This window comes from Acinonyx jubatus, chromosome C2 (assembly GCF_027475565.1).
Source record: "Acinonyx jubatus isolate Ajub_Pintada_27869175 chromosome C2, VMU_Ajub_asm_v1.0, whole genome shotgun sequence".
NCBI lineage: Eukaryota > Metazoa > Chordata > Mammalia > Carnivora > Felidae > Acinonyx > Acinonyx jubatus.
Window position 1 is genome coordinate 46,777,047 of NC_069384.1, and position 18,596 is coordinate 46,795,642.

Sequence of the window (18,596 nt, forward strand, 5' to 3'; positions counted from 1 at the left end):
AAATGGGTGATAAGCATTAAGGAGGGCACTTGTTGGGACGAGTAATGGGTGTTATATGTAAGTGATGAATCACTGGGTTCTACTCCTGAAACCATTATTACTCTAGATGTTAACTAACTTGGATTTAAATAAAAACTTTTTGGGGCGCCTGGGTGGCTCAGTCGGTTAAGCGTCCAACTTCAACTCAGGTCAGGATCTCGCAGTCTGTGAGTTCAAGCCCCGCGTCAGGCTCTGGGCTGATGGCTCAGAGCCTGAAACCTGCTTCTGATTCTGTGTCTCCCTCTCTCTCTGCCCCTCCCCCGTTCATGCTCTGTCTCTCTCTGTCTCAAAAATAAATAAACGTTAAAAAAAATTTTTTTAATAAAAAATAAATAAATAAATAAAAACTTGTTTTAACTGTCACTCAGGGACAAGTAGCGTGACCTGTGGGGTACAAGACATGACAAAATGTGAAAAGTACCATGAGAAATGTCAGTTGATTGCTAAACAGACCGGTCAGCCAGCCAGTGATTCCAGAGCACTTACTTTGTGCTCAGTTGCTACAAAAGCCACCAGGCCTGAGAGAGGCCTGAGGAGAGGAGCATGGTAGTGGCCACAGGGGGGGTGAAGGCAGTGGCTTAAACCTCAGGTAGATGTGTTGTTTGAGGCAGACAATAGAGTGTTGGCAACCTTGTAATAGAAAGAGTGGCTCAGATTCATACAATTTGATTTGATATCTGGAATATGATTAAATTCAGACTTCCCCTGTTGAATTAGCCATTAGATTTGATGAAGAACATTTTTCAAGTCACATAGAAAATGATGTGAAATAAGGTAAAGCTGCCAGAGAAGGGACAAGGGAAGGCCAGGCTATGCATGAAAAGACAAAAAAGCAGAAGAAAATACCACCTTTAGTATAAAATCCCTGAGCACATTTCAGCAGACACTGGGTTCTTTAACTGAGGGAGGTGGTGTGGCTAACCTGATGTGCCTGTTGATGTTTAATTCAAAGTTCAGTAAAAGTTTAAAAGGAAATGAAGTGAAAATTGATCACTCAATATATTATAACTGGAGAAAGAGATCCACCCCGAAAATATTTCTGCCATGGAATTTTTTCAATGTCCTACTTTTGAGAATTCTTTCAATAATATATTTTTTTTAATTCCATACTACTGAAGCATTTGAAATAAATGAATTATCTTTTAAAGGGAACTCTATGTGTCATCACATTCTCAAAATGCTCATTTTGGACTTTAAAAGACCACAGGGCATACAATGTGGGGAATATAACCAGGTGGATAAAGATAGAGACAGACTCCTTTCCAGTGGACTAAAAGCTATTTAAAAAAACAAAACAAAACAAAACAACAAAACATTCATCTATAGTATCAATGATGTTGTAAAAATATTTAGGTCATAATAAACTGAAAAATGGTTTATCATAAGCAAAAACTTGTATCCTTTGACATTAGTGTATCATATAAGCAGAAGTAGGTACCCAAGAAGGCTTGTATTAAGATATGTAAGTAATACCTTAATCAAATTTTTTTGAATAGAACTTAGAGGTTGTTACTTGAGAGATCCATAAGAGGATGACACACACTGGCCATTGTGAGTAAAAAGAATGGTAGTTAAGAGGAAATAGCATTCTTTGTTGACAAAAGAACTACTTAGAATATACTCAGAATTTTTTAACATTAAAAGTGATTAAAACTTTGAAATTATCTTGTTCCTGTCCTCACTTCATAGTTGTGAAAAGCAAGGGATTTCCACATTGTGATATCTAGCCGTAAATTGCTTGCCTGAGGTGGGAAGGGCTAAGACATGGCCATTAATACATTGAGACTATCATCTCACCCTTTCCAAGAAAGCATGCAACATAAATTCCAATGTTCTTTTAGATTTTTATGACCTAATACATAAGATCTTATTGGAACTTCAGAAATGAGACATCTTAACACGTCAATACTTGTAGAACGAACCTTGCAAAATCAACAATGGAAATTCACAATGTTAAGGGATCATAGCAGATTATCTTACCTTGAGAAAAAGGCAGTAACCAATGTAAAAAAAAAAAGTTATAGGTAGATGACCTCTGGGACAGAACTCCTTTGTGTCCAGGAAGGAAGCCTGAGGTGTGTGTTTAACAGCTGTATTTGGAGGAATGGCTATGGGCGGGTGGGGTGGGGGTTGGGAGAGAGGTGGTACTCTCCTCCCTAATGAGGAAAGAAGAGGAGGAAATGAATTTAAATTACAACCAAAGGAACTTAAGTTAGATGGAAAGATCTTATTGGCATTGACAGTTTTATGAACCCTGGAAAAGATTCCAAGGGAAGTTTTCAAATTCCCTGTCTGGATATATTTAAGAGACGAGAGATACCTATCAGCCCAGGGTGGTTGAGGTAGAAACCTGCCTGGAATTCGCTTTCAGCTGAATTCAGTAAGTCCAGATAAACTCCTGACAATGTTTAAGGGTTGATGGGAGGTGGGAGGGAGGGGAAAGTGAGTGATGGGCATTGAGGAGGGCACCTGTTGGGACGAGCACTGGGTGTTGTATGGAAACCAATTTGCCAATCAATTTCATATTAAAAAAAAAAAAAGATGTCAAAGACAGTAAATGCTAGACAATGGTAAGAAATGTGGTTCCTTAGAAAACAAAAAACTCACCCAAAGTAATCATTTCCTCAGAAAATCAATTGGCGTATGATAGTTGGTTATAAGTGGAATGTAGAATTATAATACATTCTGGCTTTTGTTTTCTTTTTGATCTGGTTTCCAGGGAAGAGAAGGCTTATGAAATCTCTCTGGCAGTCCATGCCCTGCTTAATAGATTTTTATTTTTCTTCTTTACGCTGGTCACAACCAAATCTCTTAGAAGAAACTAGGCTTAAGTAGCAATACATGTGCCCTCAGATAAACACCTCTGCAGGAGAAAACCTTTCCCCACACTCCAAAAGAAAACTTCTTTGCCTCCTAACTGAAAGAAACAGATGATTCTATTCCAGATGAACAGATGATTCCATCACTGTCACCCTCTCCTTCCTTGCCCTCCCGCGGACTCCAGCACTCTCTCGGCCATTTGCAGTACTTATTTCCAGCTCATGAACAGCACTTGCACTCACAATTCATACCCAAATTCTCTAATTTGTTGTACTTCTCTGTTTATACAGCTGTGCATCTGTTTGTCCCATTGTGTTAACCACATCTATTGTCTGGTTTTTATTGTGAGCTCCTGGAGGCAAGGCATGAAGTCTGTTTAATTTGCTTCGCACAATGCTGCATATACACACTCAGGTGGACACTGTGTGACTGTGCTTGACAGTGATGGCTCCTGGTATGACTAGACGCTCCAAAAAATAATAATATATTTAAAACTTCATGGATTAATCGAAGTTGGAGAGAGAGGACTCAATTCAAAGAGGCTGTGTAGAGTCACCTGGGTGTCTCAGTCAGCGAAGCTCTGACTTCAGCTCAGGTCGTGATCTCACAGTTTGTGAGTTCGAGGCTGGCATCAGACTCTGTGCAGACAGCTCAGAGCCTGGAGCCTGCTTTGGATTTTGTGTCTCCCTCTCTCTCTTCCTCTCTCTCTCTCTCTCTCTCAGAAATAAATACACATTAAAAAATAAAAATAAAGTATATTCTGTTGCTTTGGGATGCAGAGTTCTAAATATATCTGTCCAGTCCATCTGACACAATGTGTCATTCAGGGCCCTTGTTTCTTTATTGATCCTGTGTCTAGATGATCTATCCATTGTTGTAGATGGGGTATTAAAGTCCCCTGCAATTACCACATTCTTATCAATAAGGTTGCTTATGTTTGTGATTGTTTTATATATTTGGGGGCTCCCATATTCGGCACATAGACATTTATAATTGTTAGCTCTTCCTGATGGATAGACCCTGTAATTATTATATAATGCCCTTCTTCATCTTCAGCCTTTAATTTAAAGTCTAGTTTGTCTGATATAAGTATGGCTACTCCAACTTTCTTTTGACTTCCAGTAGCATGATAGATAGTTCTCCATCCCCTCACTTTCAATCTGAAGGTGTCCTCAGGTCTAAAATGAGTCTCTTGTAGACAGCAAATAGATGGGTCTTGTTTTTTTATCATTCTGATACCCTGTGTCTTTTGGTTGGAGCATTTAGTCCATTTATATTCAGTGTTATTATTGAAAGATATGGGTTTAGAGTCATTGTGATGTCTGTAGGTTTCATGCTTGTAGTGATGTCTCTGGTACTTTGTGGTCCTTGCAACATTTCACTCATAGAATCCCCCTTAGGATCTCTTGTTTGGGAAAACTTTTAAAAATAAAAAAAAAATTCTGTGTCATCCCAATGTCCTCCCATATGCAGCACCCTAAAGTCATAATGGGTGCCAGGAACCATTAGAAACTGAGCAGTGTGGACAAAGGTCCAGTCTACAACTGGAAAATCTGATAATTCACTGTCTGAAAGGCACAGAAAGCAAGATAGCAATTATTTGGGAGATTGTCCTCCACTATGGCCTTCTTTTCTCTTGGTGTATAAGCCCAACTTTGCTGGGGTTCTCAACTCAGAGCATCATCTGTCAGTGCCCGCCGCCCCAGGAGGTTGTTATGTTTGACACTCCATGCAAGACTATCAAGTTTGTAGTGTCTTTGCCTTATTTCTTTGTTTACAGCCCAGAAAGAACCAAAGTCATATTCACCAGAATTAATAATTGTTCCTTCTTACCAATCCCTGCACAGCACCCCCAACTTTTTTTTTAAATCAGTCTTCCTTACTGACCCAAGAGGACAGAGATGAGTCAATCCACGTTTCTTAGTATTGGGTTAAAATTTTCCAATGTCTAGGGGTGGCTCAGTCAGTTAAGTGTTCGACTTTGGCTCAGGTCATTAACTCACGGTTTGTGGGTTCGAGCCCCGCATTGGGCTCTGTGCTGACACCTCAGATTCTGGAGCCTGTTTCAGATTCTGTGTCTCCTTCTCTGTCTGTTCCTCCCTTGCTCACACTCTGTCTCTCTCTCTCTCTCAAAAATAAATACACATTAAAAAAATTTTTTTCCAATGTCTATTCATTCCTAAGAGTCTCAAAGTTACATCAAAGGACAAAATGATTGATGAAAATCCTTCCCTCAGGGGAAGCACAGGAAATGACATTTCATTTAATTCAACAAATATTTTCTAGGCACCAATTATTTTTAGACACACTTGTTGTGGGCTAGGGAGGGAGAAGAGAGCAAAACATAATCTATCTTCAAAATGTGTGTGTATGTGTGTGTGTGTGTGTGTGTGTGTGTGTGTGTAATGAGTGCATTTAAAGTTTGAACAATCTTAAATATAAGAAGATTGCTTTAATCTAGGCTCATGGTGAAGATTAAATGATGTAATATATAAGTAAAATATACTTAGCACAGAGCCTGACTCATAAGACATCCTCAATAATTAATAGCTATTACTATACTTACTGAGTTATGGCTTACTTTAGAGCAAGTTTTTGAGAGCCTCCCCCCTTGGAAACCAAATTTGACCTTAGATTATGAACAATATAGTTTGATTGTTATAGGGTTAAGGGAACCATCACATTCAAGTGCAAAAATAACCTATCATCTAGAACATTGAAGTAAGTAGCTTTCCACCAGAAATGGAGCTCAGCCATGTCCTGATGTCCTGAGAGAGTCTGGTTCTCATCCTGCTTTTCCTATGAAGGTTCTGGAGTGTTTCAGAACCTTGATCATATCCCAAACACACACAGCATGTATTTTTCCTTCCTGCTTCCTCCTACCATGATTTGGGTCATAGTTATTCCATAAGACAAGTGACTAAAAAGATACACTTGAGTTTTTTCACATATACTTAAAAGGTACATCAAATGATTATTTTAAGGCATCATTTTAATTAGTTCGCTGCTACTGAATTGGTATCATCCATTAGTCTTACATAAGAATAAATCACCTTTTAACTGGAGGTAAAGCCAAGTCAAATTTTACTCACCCAAAGCATTAAAAAAAAAAAAAAAAAAAAACTTGCCCAAAACAAATAGCTTTGTAGGTCATCTTAGATGAGGTATATTTAATTTATCAATTACTCAATTAATTGCATAGATAAGTATATGAATACATTATAATGCAAATGGAAATATGATTAAATCCAATGATGTCATAATAAAGTTAGCCCAAAGGAATCCATTTACTTTGCATTTTTTGGTTCAGTTTAAGTAGTGCTCCACAATGCCAAATATTTGAAGAGAGCTATAATCTCTGGGCAAAGATGAGGAACTTCTGGGAAATATTTGATATATTTCTGTCTGTTGCAAAAGTATCAACAAGATGCACCTAGAATGAAAATATCAGACTATTTTCTGTCAATTATCACCTCTTAAGTTGCACGATGAGGGCCTAATTTTAGGTTTCAACTCATGAAACTTCAGCTCTCCAGTTCTCTGAACTAAAGTCACTATTTCTCAAATTTTTCACACCTTAAAGTGTTAATTTCTCACTTCTACTTTCCTGATTCCAAACTAACGGAATCCAAAGATTTCAGATATACTTTAGCTGTTTAGATCTTTCCAGTCTTTTCCTCTACCAGATCATTTAGATTTAGCATTTTTGAACTGTGTGACATAATGTGTATCTTAAAATAAAGGAAAATTAATGTCTCTACAACCATAATGTACTTAAAAGAAGGCCAGTGATCCAGCAGGCCAGACCTTTAATACTGACTTAGAACAACCTCAAGGAGATTGTATTTTCTCTCTTCTAATTTATCAGGACTTTGTTGATAATTAAGAATTGATCCTGTTTTAGGGGCCCCTGGGTGGCTCCATTGGTTAAATTTCTGACTCTTACTTTCGGCTCAGGCACGATTCCAGGGTCTTGGGATCAAGCCCTGAGTCAGGCTCAGTATGGAGCCTGCTTGGGGTTCTGTCTCTCCCTCTCTCTCTCTCTGCCCCTCCCCCACTCACGCCCTCTCTCTCAAAAAAAAAAAAAAAAGAATTGATCCTGTTTTAGTAGAAATAGAATTCTCAATCCTAGTTTTATCTTAAGTTTTTGTAAAAATCAACTGAAGCATAAAGTCGTTCTTTGGATGGGGAGAGAAAAGGAAATGGGTCCTTCAGTTCTCCAAACATTATTAATGAAACCAAATCAGATGTACTACTCTGTGAGAAGATAAAAACAGCTTCCAGAAACCTCAGATTGCCTCACCCAATTGTCTTTTTCAAAATCCCACCATTTTTAAATGACTCAGATGCTCAATTTAATAGTATTATTAATCAATGAACATTTACCATGCTCCGTACAACTGCCTAAATGAGTAAAGTGGAATATTGTGTTGAAAAACTTGAAACTAAACCCTGGGATAATGTCAATGGGATAAGAATAGGTTGTTCCTTCATCTTGCTGATTCCTGATTCACCAATTTTGTTCCCCATTGTGTGAAAGAATAGATTCTGTCTTCTTCTTGCCTTTACTCATTTGTTACACAGTCATAAGGATTAAGTGAAACTGTACAGATAACACAATTAGCAAGACTAGCCCAAAGGACATGTTTAATAAACATGTATTTCCTTTCTCTTCAAGAATCATAAGAATGTGGCCAGCCTGCTTTGTGGAGGAAATTCAAAACTGGTGAGGACAGACTATGTTGAAACACTTCTCCAAACTTGCGCCTGAGTGTCTGAATGTTATATAATTTCTGAAATGGTATGGCGTATCTATAAATAGCAATTCAGATTTTTCTCATGGATTTTATAGAAATGGATCTCACTACTATAGAGTCTTGTGATCATCCCTGGACATTGAGGCCCAACTGCTAAGGGCTTGCAATCCCCAGAGTGACTGACAAGAGGAACAGCTTTAACTCCCATCCACCCAGCGGGGTAATTAGGACATGTCCTCATTCTAGAGGTTTGTGTTAAACCAGCCTCAAAACAGAAATCCTGTTTTCAACACTTTCAGTGCCGAAAGGGGAGTCTTTTACTAATACTTGTTCCCTATCCAGTAAATAAATCACATGTTCTGCAGCAGGAAAAATACTGGTGGGAGGTGTGTATTTTTCATTTCAAAGCAAGGAGCCTGTTGAGTGGTGGTATACTTTGAAAAGCATCTGGTTTGACAGGGGAGCTCTCATCACACTCCTGAAATAATTTTACACTGTTATGATTTTGTTTGTGGTTTTTTTCTTTATTCAAAATTGGAGCAATGTACTTAACTTTAATCAGAACCATCAAAGCTTTAAAAAATGCCCATATAATTTAAAATTTCTGCGTTTTTTTTTAAGTGTCAAATGCTGTTTCTGTTGCACTGCTAAGCTATGTTTCAGAAGTACAGGAAGTATTTCCAGTGCATCCAATGTATGGAACACCTACCATGTGTCAGACCAGTTCTCATTTCAAGGGATGCTACAGTAAACAAATGAAACAAGTTCCCTGCTCTCAAGGAGAGGTGGGGGGAGAGGAAGCATTGGTGTGGAGGCAGATTATAAATGAATAAAATATATAATTAAGCCAGGAAGATATAGCTGCTACTGTGCAATTAAAGAGGATTAGATTAGGGATACATGAAGATGAGTGACTGACTTTGGACTGGATGGTCAAGAGAAACCTCTCTGAGGAAATGATATTCACACTGAGATTTAAATGGTGAAAACCTCAACCATGCACTATTCTTGAGAAGAGCATTCCAGGCAGAACAGAAAAGGCCTGAAGGTGGGGATCAGCATGGTGTTTTCCATTGGGGGAAGGCCAGTGTGGCTGGAGAATAAGGGGCAAGGGGAAGAAGGGGTAGAATCGGGGGAGGGAGGGTAGGCAAAGTAGGAATCATATGGGGCACAGAAACCAAAGAACAAGGTTAGGTCTGTTCTAAGTACTATGAAGAGCTATCAAGTACAAGGGATGGGGGTGGGGGGGTAAGCAGGAGCATACCACAATCTGATTCACTGTTTCAAAGTTCACCCAGCTGCTGTGTGGAGAGTGGGGCAAGAGTAGATACACTTTTTTAATGTTTATTTTTGAGAGAGACAGAGCTTGAGCGGGGGAGGGGCAGATGGAGTGGGAGACACAGAATCCTAAACAGGCTCCAGGCTCTGAGCTGTCAGCACAGAGCCCAACTGGAACTCACAAACTGCCAGATCATGACCTGAGCCGAAGTCAGACGCTTAACCGACTGAGCCACCAGGTGCCCCAAAAGTAGATAGATTTTTAATGCAGTTGGAACCATTGAAGAATTGTATGCAAGAAAATGGACTCATTTGTGTTTGCTTTTGTGTTTGAGATATCTCTAAGGTGTAAGGATTGGACGATGGTACAAAGGGAAATATAGAGGGAGCTAGAGTGGAAGAGATTGGAAAATGATGTGAATTTGGATATGGAGCTCAGATAGTGTCCTTGGATTATAAGAAAAGAAACAACACTTACTGAGACACTATTATGCTTATTTTTATATATGTAATCTCTTTTAATTATCACTACCGCCAATGCAATAGTTACTTAGCCCCATTTTTCATATATGAAAATGGAAACTCAGAGAGATAAGTAAAATTTCCAAATATCCAGCAAAAGTAAATGGCAAATCCAGGATTCAAACCTTGGTCTATGTGACTTAAAGCCCTGGTTTTTCCTATTATACTATGGTTTCCCTATGGAAACAGAATTAACAAATTATCTTTGAAATTGTATTCTAAATTTTAAATAACATTCTGTAATATAAAATATGCATATAGTTTATTTTATGGTACTGATTGACACTTAGCTTGTTTCTATTTTTACTCCTAAAAAATAAAACTGTGATAAACATTTTATATATTATTATACCTCATTTCTCATTACTTTGTCACTGAATTCCTAGATTCTTAGCTGTATCAAAGAATATGATTTTTTTAATATTTGTTTATTTATTTTTAGAGAGAGAGAGTGTGTATGGGGTAGGGGCAGAGAGAGAGAGAGAGAGAGAGAGAGAGAATCCCAAGCAGGCTCTGGGCTGTCAGTGCAGATCCCAACACAGGACTCCATCTCATGAACCATGAGATCATGGAGCTAAAGAGTCAGACACTTAACCAACTGAGCTACTCAGGCACTCCAAATAATAGGATATTTTCAAAACCCTACTCTTGTAATATCAATTTATTTTCCAAAAGATTTGTGCCATCTGTACCCTCACTTAACCCAAACCAACATTAAATATAATTTTTTACCTTTGCCAATTTGATAACCAAACTTTTAACTCTATTGTTTAATTCACATTTCCTTTACTTACTAATGAAATTGAACATTTTTTGCATATGTTTTAGTCTTTTCATTTTTCTTTTGTGAATTTTATGTTCACTTAATCGCCCATTTTCCTACATGGTGTTACTACGTTTTTCTTGGTGATTTTTAAAATTTTTTTTAATGTTTATTTTTGAGAGAGAGAGGCAGAGCGTGATTGGAGGAGGGACAAAGAGAGAGGGAGACATAGACTCCAAAGCAGGCTCCAGGCTCTGAGCTGTCAGCACAGAGCCTGACGCAGGGTTTGAACCCTTGAACCATGAGATCATGAGCTGAGCCAAAGTCGGCCACTTAACTGACTGAGTCACCCAGCCACCCCTTTCTTGGTGATTTGTAAGAGCTCTGTATATAAGACAACTATTAACATGGTCTTAAAAAAAAAAAAGACTGTCTTTATCAATTTTTGCAAATAACTTTCCAGAATGTATTTCACTTTCAAATTTTAAATTTTCATTGTAAAAACATCATACATTCAGGAGGGTATGCTCCACTCATCTGTTGCTGCATAACAAGCCACCTCATAATGTAGTGGCTTAAAACAACAAACATTTTATTTTATCACATAATTGTATGGGTCTGGGCTGGTTGCTTTTTCTGCTCTTACTCCTCACTTGCCTGGCAGATTGGCTGCTCTAAAGGACCCCAAAAGGCTTTACTCACATGTTTAGTGAGCTGGCAAGAATAGAAGAAAGTCTAAGCTCTTCCAACATTGCCACCTGGCCCACCAACATGTGTCTGCTCCTGCACAGTGGTCTCAGGGTAATCTCACTTCTTACTTGGAGGCTCAGGACTCTAGAAGGCAGTATTTTAGAAACAAGGAAGCAACTTTGTGGCCTTTTTATGACCCAAGCTCAGAAGTTACATAGTGACATCTCCACTGTGCACCATTGGTCAAAGCAGACACAAATCCTCCCAGATTCAATGGGAGGAAACACAGAAGAGGATCAAAGAACTTGTGGCCATGTTTTCAATCCTCCATAAAGGCTGGAACTGTTCAAAGAATAAAGCAAACTCCGCTTTACCTTTTAATTTTGTTCATGATTTTTAACATGCAACTGGTTTTTCAGTATTTATATAACTTTATCTCTTTTTTTTCTTTGTGAGTTTTGCATTGTTTTGTGAGCCATTTTTTTAAATTATTTTCAACGTGCCTGTCCACAAAATCAGGGACATTATCAAATAATATATTTGGAGAAATGATTTTAAGGTTTTTAGATACTTTGAGTATTATGTATTGTAGTCAAATTCACTTAATTTTTTAATCCTTTTCATCCTTAAATTTCCATCAGTGACACATTTGAAAATTCATCTAAAAATGCAGGTTGAACCATACATTTAATTACATAATTGCTGTAGAGGCAAAAGAAAAAAAGAAAAAAAGAGAAGTCTAACTAAATTGTTCTTACTTAATACTTTGCCACATTTCTGGCTCAGTTTTTCAAAATGAACTAAAATACAATGATCTACTTTAGGCCTATGGAGCTAATCGTCCTTTTCAGGTCTTGCAATCATGTTTAAATATTGAATAATTTCATTAATTTTTATTTATTATTATTTTTTTAATGTATATTTATTTTTGAAAGAGAGAGAGAGTGCAAGCAGGGGAGGGGCAAAGAGAGAAGGAAACACAGAATCTGAAGCAGGCTCCAGGCTCTAAGCTGTCAGCACAGAGCCTGACATGGGGCTTGAACCCACAAACTGTGAGATCATGACCTGAGCTGAAGTCAGATGCTTAACCAACTGAGCTCCAGGTCCCCCAGAATTTGATTCATTTTTAAATGGTAATTGTAGCACTCTTTCTTACAGTGTTTCAACTGGCAAAGAAAAAAGTGTCATCCCATAACAGCAACAAAAAACTAGTAAAGGACATTCTTCCGGCTAATAGGAAAGAACTCATATTAAACATATGTTGTAAACTCTCAGTAAATGCTAAATGACAATACTCATCTCACGTTCTAAAAATGCCATTGAGGTCTTTTGGGTTATTTTCTCTGCCTCCAGTATTGCATTTCAAAAACTGATTTTGTCATCTCACTGGGTGCAGGGCTGTGAAAGCTGCAGAGAGAAATAAAACGAGTAAGATGTATGATACACATGTAACAGTGATCAGCATTTCTATCTCTTCTGTGTATCTGTCTCCTATTTTATTTTCACCATATCCTGGAAAAAAATGAATTTTGGAAGAGGACCTTGGAAGAAATCTTATTATCTAATACAGTTAGCCACCATGAGGGGAGGGGGCTGTGTTTTATTTTATTTTTTTCAACATTTTGTTTCCAACACAAAGCACTGTGCCCTGCACATAGCAGTGCTCAATGAATATGTATTAAAGAATACTTTGGGCAAAGGTGCAGAAGTGTGTATCAGCCTTTTCCTCCTACCCAATCTGATTGTGAAGAGTTTCATTTTCATGGAAGCCGCTGTTTGTGCAGAATCCCCCTCATATTTCTCTTTATTAACTGCCAATCACACCATACAAGGAATGAACTAGAAAAGTCAAGCCCTTGAGTCCATTTACCATCATTGAACTTTATTATTAGAGATAATTTGAGATCCCATGGCCTTCTAGAGACAAAGCATTCTCAAATCACATATGGCTAACCCAGCCTTTATTTATGTCTGAATATCCACCAGTTGAACCAAAGTTCAGAATGTTGTTATATCCAGCCATCAGGCCTGTGCGCATACATCAGAGCCCAAGACTTGTGTTTTGGGGACACATGTTTTATAGACATTCAACAGCTAGAAGACATTCAGGTACTTCTTCATTTCATGTTAAATAGAGAATACAGAAAAACTCTAGATCTATATTCTTCACTAGCCACAAGTACACATTTAAATAATATTAAAGTGAAATAAAACTAAACATTCAGTTCCTCAATCATACTAGCCTCCTTTCAAGAACTCAACAGCCATATGTGCCTAGTGGCTACCATCTTGAGTAGTGAAATATGTAACATTTCCATTATCACAGAAAGTTTTACTGAATATTACTACTCCAGAATATATCATTTATATCACATTGCAGAAATTTTGAATTGGATACCCAGTTCTGCACTTATTTCTTGACGAACCAATCTTATTACTGATCTAAATGTCTGAAGTTGCTCCTGTTTAAATCTTATTTGAGCAACAAGTGTAGAGAATATTTCCTAACCAAGTCCTTATGAAATATACCAAAATAAAATAAAGAGTACCTATTATCCAAAACACAGGGTTAAATATCTGAAAATTGATTTTAAGTGGAGAGAAGTCCCACATGATTTGAAAAGTTGAAATTACAGATGATTTCTAAAGTATATTCAGCTAATTAAATTACAGCAAAAGGTCAGATGGAAACCCAAAAGTGTTGCCAAATTAAAGCTCTATCAGATCTGACTTGATAAATAACAAAGAATAATTTCTAACTCAAATACTGTTCTATGCAAATTAGATAGAAATGTGTTGCTGGAAAAGTTTAATTTTCTTAAGTAAATCTAACTTTTCTCCCTCAGGCATTACTTCCTCATAAATTTTCTTCCTCTATAGCAAATGCCAAATCCTTTCTAAATTATCTCAAATGTGTATCAATGGGAATTAAATTAATGAGAACTTAACACATAATATAACCATGAAAAACAATAAAAATATACAATAGATTGCTTATCTGGACAAAAATTCTATATACTGTATGTGTTAAAATAAATAAGTGCATATTTGCATACATAGAAACACAAAAAATCATTCTCTTCTAGTCTGTATACAAGGATCCCTAATATCTCCTAACAGTTCACTTACATTCTGGTAAATAATAGCAATTTTTTATTGAAGTGTGTATTTATACATCCCTATTATATAATTTCACCTTTGATCCCAAAACAATATACTTTGATAATGATTCAGCTTCTTGTTGTCTCCCATTTGAGTAAAAGCATCCTCTTTTCTCTACCTCAGAAGCTGTTCAGGAAGTGAAGCAGCATCTAGTAAAGAGACAGAAATCAGCCCCAGGAGTGCCATAGGAAGGCACAAGAAAGGACACTGGTTCTCGGTTCCTCAGGCCGGCCAAGTCTCAATGTAAGTGTGAGAAGCAATGGAGGGCAGTGCAGTGGCCCGTCCCTGGGTGGTCCATGGGCCAAGTGCAGACGGAAGGATGTTGCTGTCCGGGAACACAGGGGCGGTTGGCAGAACTGGGGTGTATCCGGCCTGCCTGCAGGTCCTGTGTCCCATCCCCGTCTTCACTGCTGCAAGAGCCTTGAGACCACGGCTACTAATGCCAGCCTTTAAAATCCCCCAGGGTAAAATACATGTGCAGAGTCTGATTCTAGCTGATTTTTAAGCCCAGGCATGTTGAATACAGTCTTAAAATAATTATTTCCATAGGACCTGACTGGGTATCCAAGTGTTCACCAGATGCTAGCAGCTAGATTTTGCAGAGGAAAATTGCTAACTTAAGCTTCTTTTCATGATTCAGCAGAGGGTTTTAAGTAAGAAAAGATCTGGAGATTTGTAAAATAAATAATTCCAGTGCAAATGGGAAAATTAAAATAATCTTATCATCTCCCATCATGTCTGTATGTGCTTTCCTACCATTATCGAATTACTCTTAATTGGGCCAAGTTTGTTTTTGTGTTTTTTTTTTTTCTGGCTGATACTTTATAGTTTTAAGTTATGAGCTGTAATGAATAAATGATTCCTTTCAGATGACTGAAGTGACATATACTAAATTTTCCTAACAACAATCTAGGATCTATGAAACAGAGCGTGATATATCAAGTACAGTTTTATTCATATTCACTATTGATATATCCACAATTTAAAAACAACAGCATGCCAGTACTTCTTATTCCTTAATTCATCACTTAGTAGAAGCAATTAAAATATAAAGCACATCATTAGCTTTTGAACTTCAGTTGGAAAGAAAAATACCATTCATTTCTGAAGAGTAGACATTATCTCATAGTATCCCCAGCCATCCTATGCTTATTACCATTGCCTGGTCTTAAGTGTGACTTTTGGACACCCAACTCATTATTTCCTAATATTCAATAGTACAATGACTTTTCATAGTCTATTTAATTTTGTTTAGTCATTTAAAGAGTAAATAGTTGAGATTCCTCAGATTCTTACATTGTGCTCAAGGTGTACTTGAACAAAAAGAAAAAGCACAGCATCTGGCCTTAATGCCACATGACCACATCCTGTCTAGAATGAATTCATTCAGAATTTTTGAGAAATGCAAGTACATTAATGATTTTCCTTAGGTATCATATTTTTACTACAGGTACCTCTAATTATTTTTGCTGGATTCCATCAAAGCCAGATGTTAATCAAATGAAATATTTATAATGCAAAACCATTGAATAAAAAATATATGTTCGTTTAAGCAACAGCTTATAGGACTGAAACCAATCGTGTATTTTGGAAAAGCTGATGAAGGAGGTATGACTCTGTTACATTCATAATGTCAGGGTAAGGCTCTGAACTCAATCCAGAGAAATTTTATAATTGTTGCAATCAACTACAGTCTCAGCTTCTGGATTTCTTGTAACAAAATCTTGCTGCCAAGGACATTGATGGGCTCACCCAGTAAAAAATTACAATAATAATGTTAAACTAAATCATAAAAATGCAGGAGGTGGTTATTATAGGGCAGAGGAGAGGAATTGCTTGTAAAGTTATAGTGGAAATATCAAAAATACACTTTATTGAACTTTTTAAAAATTAAGCTTTGTTTTTAAACTAGGGTGCAAAAGCAATAAAATGTAAAGGTTACGCAAAAAATGATTTCATTCAATCGTCAACAGCAATGATTCAGCAAATGAAAATAGAAATTACATTTATTCAGCACAGTCATCAAGTCAGCAGACTTGAAGCTTATATATGATAGTTTTCTAATAAAAATAACCAGTTGAAACTCATTTTTAAGAAGGAATTTTGACAGAAAAAAGAATAAAGAACTTTCTGAATGTGTCTCTTCTTAGTGAAAATGAACTTGGTTTGTGCCTAATTTCACATAGTATAAAGCTCTAAATATTTTGTGTGGTTTTAAAGTTCTATGAAGAAATTCATTTGAAAGGAATGTAGAAAATAACCAAAAAAGTGTAAATATGAAAACCACGATTGACTTCCAGTTAGAAAAATGGAAATAGTGAGAGCTAATCTGCTGTGTGCCCTTCAAAGGTAAAGAATGTCACTTTTAAAAATATTTTTGTGTCTGTTTTTTTTTTTTAATTTGTTTAAGTTTGCTTATTTTGAGAGAGACAGAGAGAGCACGAGCAGGGGAGGGGCGCAGAGAGAAAGAGAGAGAGTCCCAAGCAGGCTCTGCAGGGTCAGCTCAGAGCCCAGTAGAAACTGTGAGATTATGACCTGAGCCAAAATCACGTTGGACGCCTAACCGACTAAGCCATCCAGGCGCCCCTTAAAATTATTTTTAAGTAATCAGGATTTATCCTTCAGATCATCTTTTCACTTTCTGAAAATATAGATTACTGAATCATATGTCATAGACATTTTGGTAGGTAATTTCCATATTTTCTTCAAGTTAAATAATAAATATCTCTAAGTGACAATTATCATAGAAATAAACTCCTTTCACTCATTGAAATACCTGATGTGCCTTACACACAGTAAGCACTTTAATAGTATGAAGTGAACTGAATTATTCACACTTTTGTTTAGAGATTAATGTGTCTCTTGGATTCACTCTAGCAAGGTGTCTCACACATGAGAATTAATGAGCTACATCTGTAACCAAAAATATCCATGGAAAACGTGCTGAATTGATCCATATCTGTTTTATTAATCAGGCCCACTACAGAAGGGCTTTCTTGTGGTTGTACTATATTTGGGAGATAAATCGAGTGGGGAAACCACAGTTCAATTTAGAAGTTGTTTGAAACATTGAAGAATGTGGGGGTTTATGTTATATGACAGCAATAAAGTCCAATCCTTAACGGTCGTAACTCTGATTTATAAGTATATAAATATCCTGTGTGTTTAATTTTAACTTCAGAGCATTATAACAGTGGTCAATAAGACCCTATTTAATATGGATTTACTTCTTACTGACACCCTCTTCCTTTTTTTTTTTTTTTTTAATAAAAAAGGCTTGGGGTTTGTTTTGTTTTGTTTTGTTTCTTAAAGTTAGCTTGGTACAAACAGCCTTTAGTTGAAGCAGATGGCTGGAAATCAGAAGCCCCAGATTCTATCCTTGATTCTCCTACCAACTGGGAATGTGGCCTTGGGCAAGTCATGAGAGTAAATCTACAATAACAGGAATAATAATGCCTTACATATGTATGGTGCTTTATGATCTAACAGAGCACTTTCACATACAATATCTTATTTAATCTCCACCCAGCCTCCTATGAGGAGTATGGCAATTATTAACAACCTCCATTACAGAAAGTAGAAATTTGAGACCCAGAGACACTAAATCACTTGTTCACAGTCACTTCAATATCCAATGTCACAGCCAGGAACAGGCACACATGATTCCAAGCTGGTCTTTGTCTCTTTTTACCTCTGCACCACACTGCCGCCCTCTGGTGCCTCCAAAACTGAAATTACAAGAGCAGCACTGCCCACTATGGTAGCCATGAGCCACAGGTGGTGATTGAGTGCTTGAAATGTGGCTAATCCCAGTTGGGATGTATTATGAGTGTAAGATACATGTGGGATTTCTAAGACTTTGAATGAAAAAAGAAAAAAAGAATGGAAAATCTCAATATTCTTTATATTGAGTGCACATTAAAATGATAATATTTGGGATATCTTGAGTTAAATAAAACATTAAATTAATCTCACCTGTTTCTTTTAAAATTTTTTAATGTGGCTACTAGAAAATGTGAAGTAATACATGTTTCTCATTGTTTCTGATGTTTGAATGGCTCGCATTGTTTCTGTTGGACAGAGCTGGACTAGAGAATTCCATTGTTCAGAGTTTTCACAGTACTAGGCTTGTTTTTGCACCTGTCTTGTTGTGGTTGAGACAAGTTTCCAAATATTCTGCCAGATTTAGAGCAATGCAGATTCACATCAATGATTTGGTCATTTTCATATATCTTCCACATACAGGGGAAAAACCAGACTTCATTAGTTGATGCCTCAAATTGCTCATTCATTGAAAACGGTCATGTTAGACTTGCTGGATGCTTGAAAGGCTTGGAGTAAAAGTACCATGGAAAGAACTATAAATTATATTTATGACTCTGTAACACACTTTATTTTAAAATATGTTCCCATTAAACATTATGAGTGAATGAGACATTGGAGTATTAGGTGATATAGGCAATGTAAAATAGTAATTATATATACATTTAGTATAAAATATAGTATATTTTATTCCCCTTACCAACTCTTTAAGACATTTTATATATAATCCCTAAAGAAGTAGC

The 18,596-nt window shown here is 36.9% G+C and overlaps 1 protein-coding gene across 3 annotated transcripts in view; it reads left to right on the plus strand.

The window, feature by feature from the left end:
• COL8A1 (collagen type VIII alpha 1 chain) overlaps positions 1-18,596 on the plus strand; it is a 151,675-nt gene that overhangs the window by 82,043 nt on the left and 51,036 nt on the right. For 2 of the 3 annotated variants that reach the window (XM_053220731.1, XM_027077618.2), the window contains one exon: positions 14,155-14,274. The exons of the other annotated variant lie outside the window; for it this stretch is intronic. The gene's annotated coding sequence lies outside the window, so the exon portion shown is untranslated. The remainder of the gene's footprint in view (positions 1-14,154; positions 14,275-18,596) is intronic. 3 annotated transcript variants of the gene reach the window in all.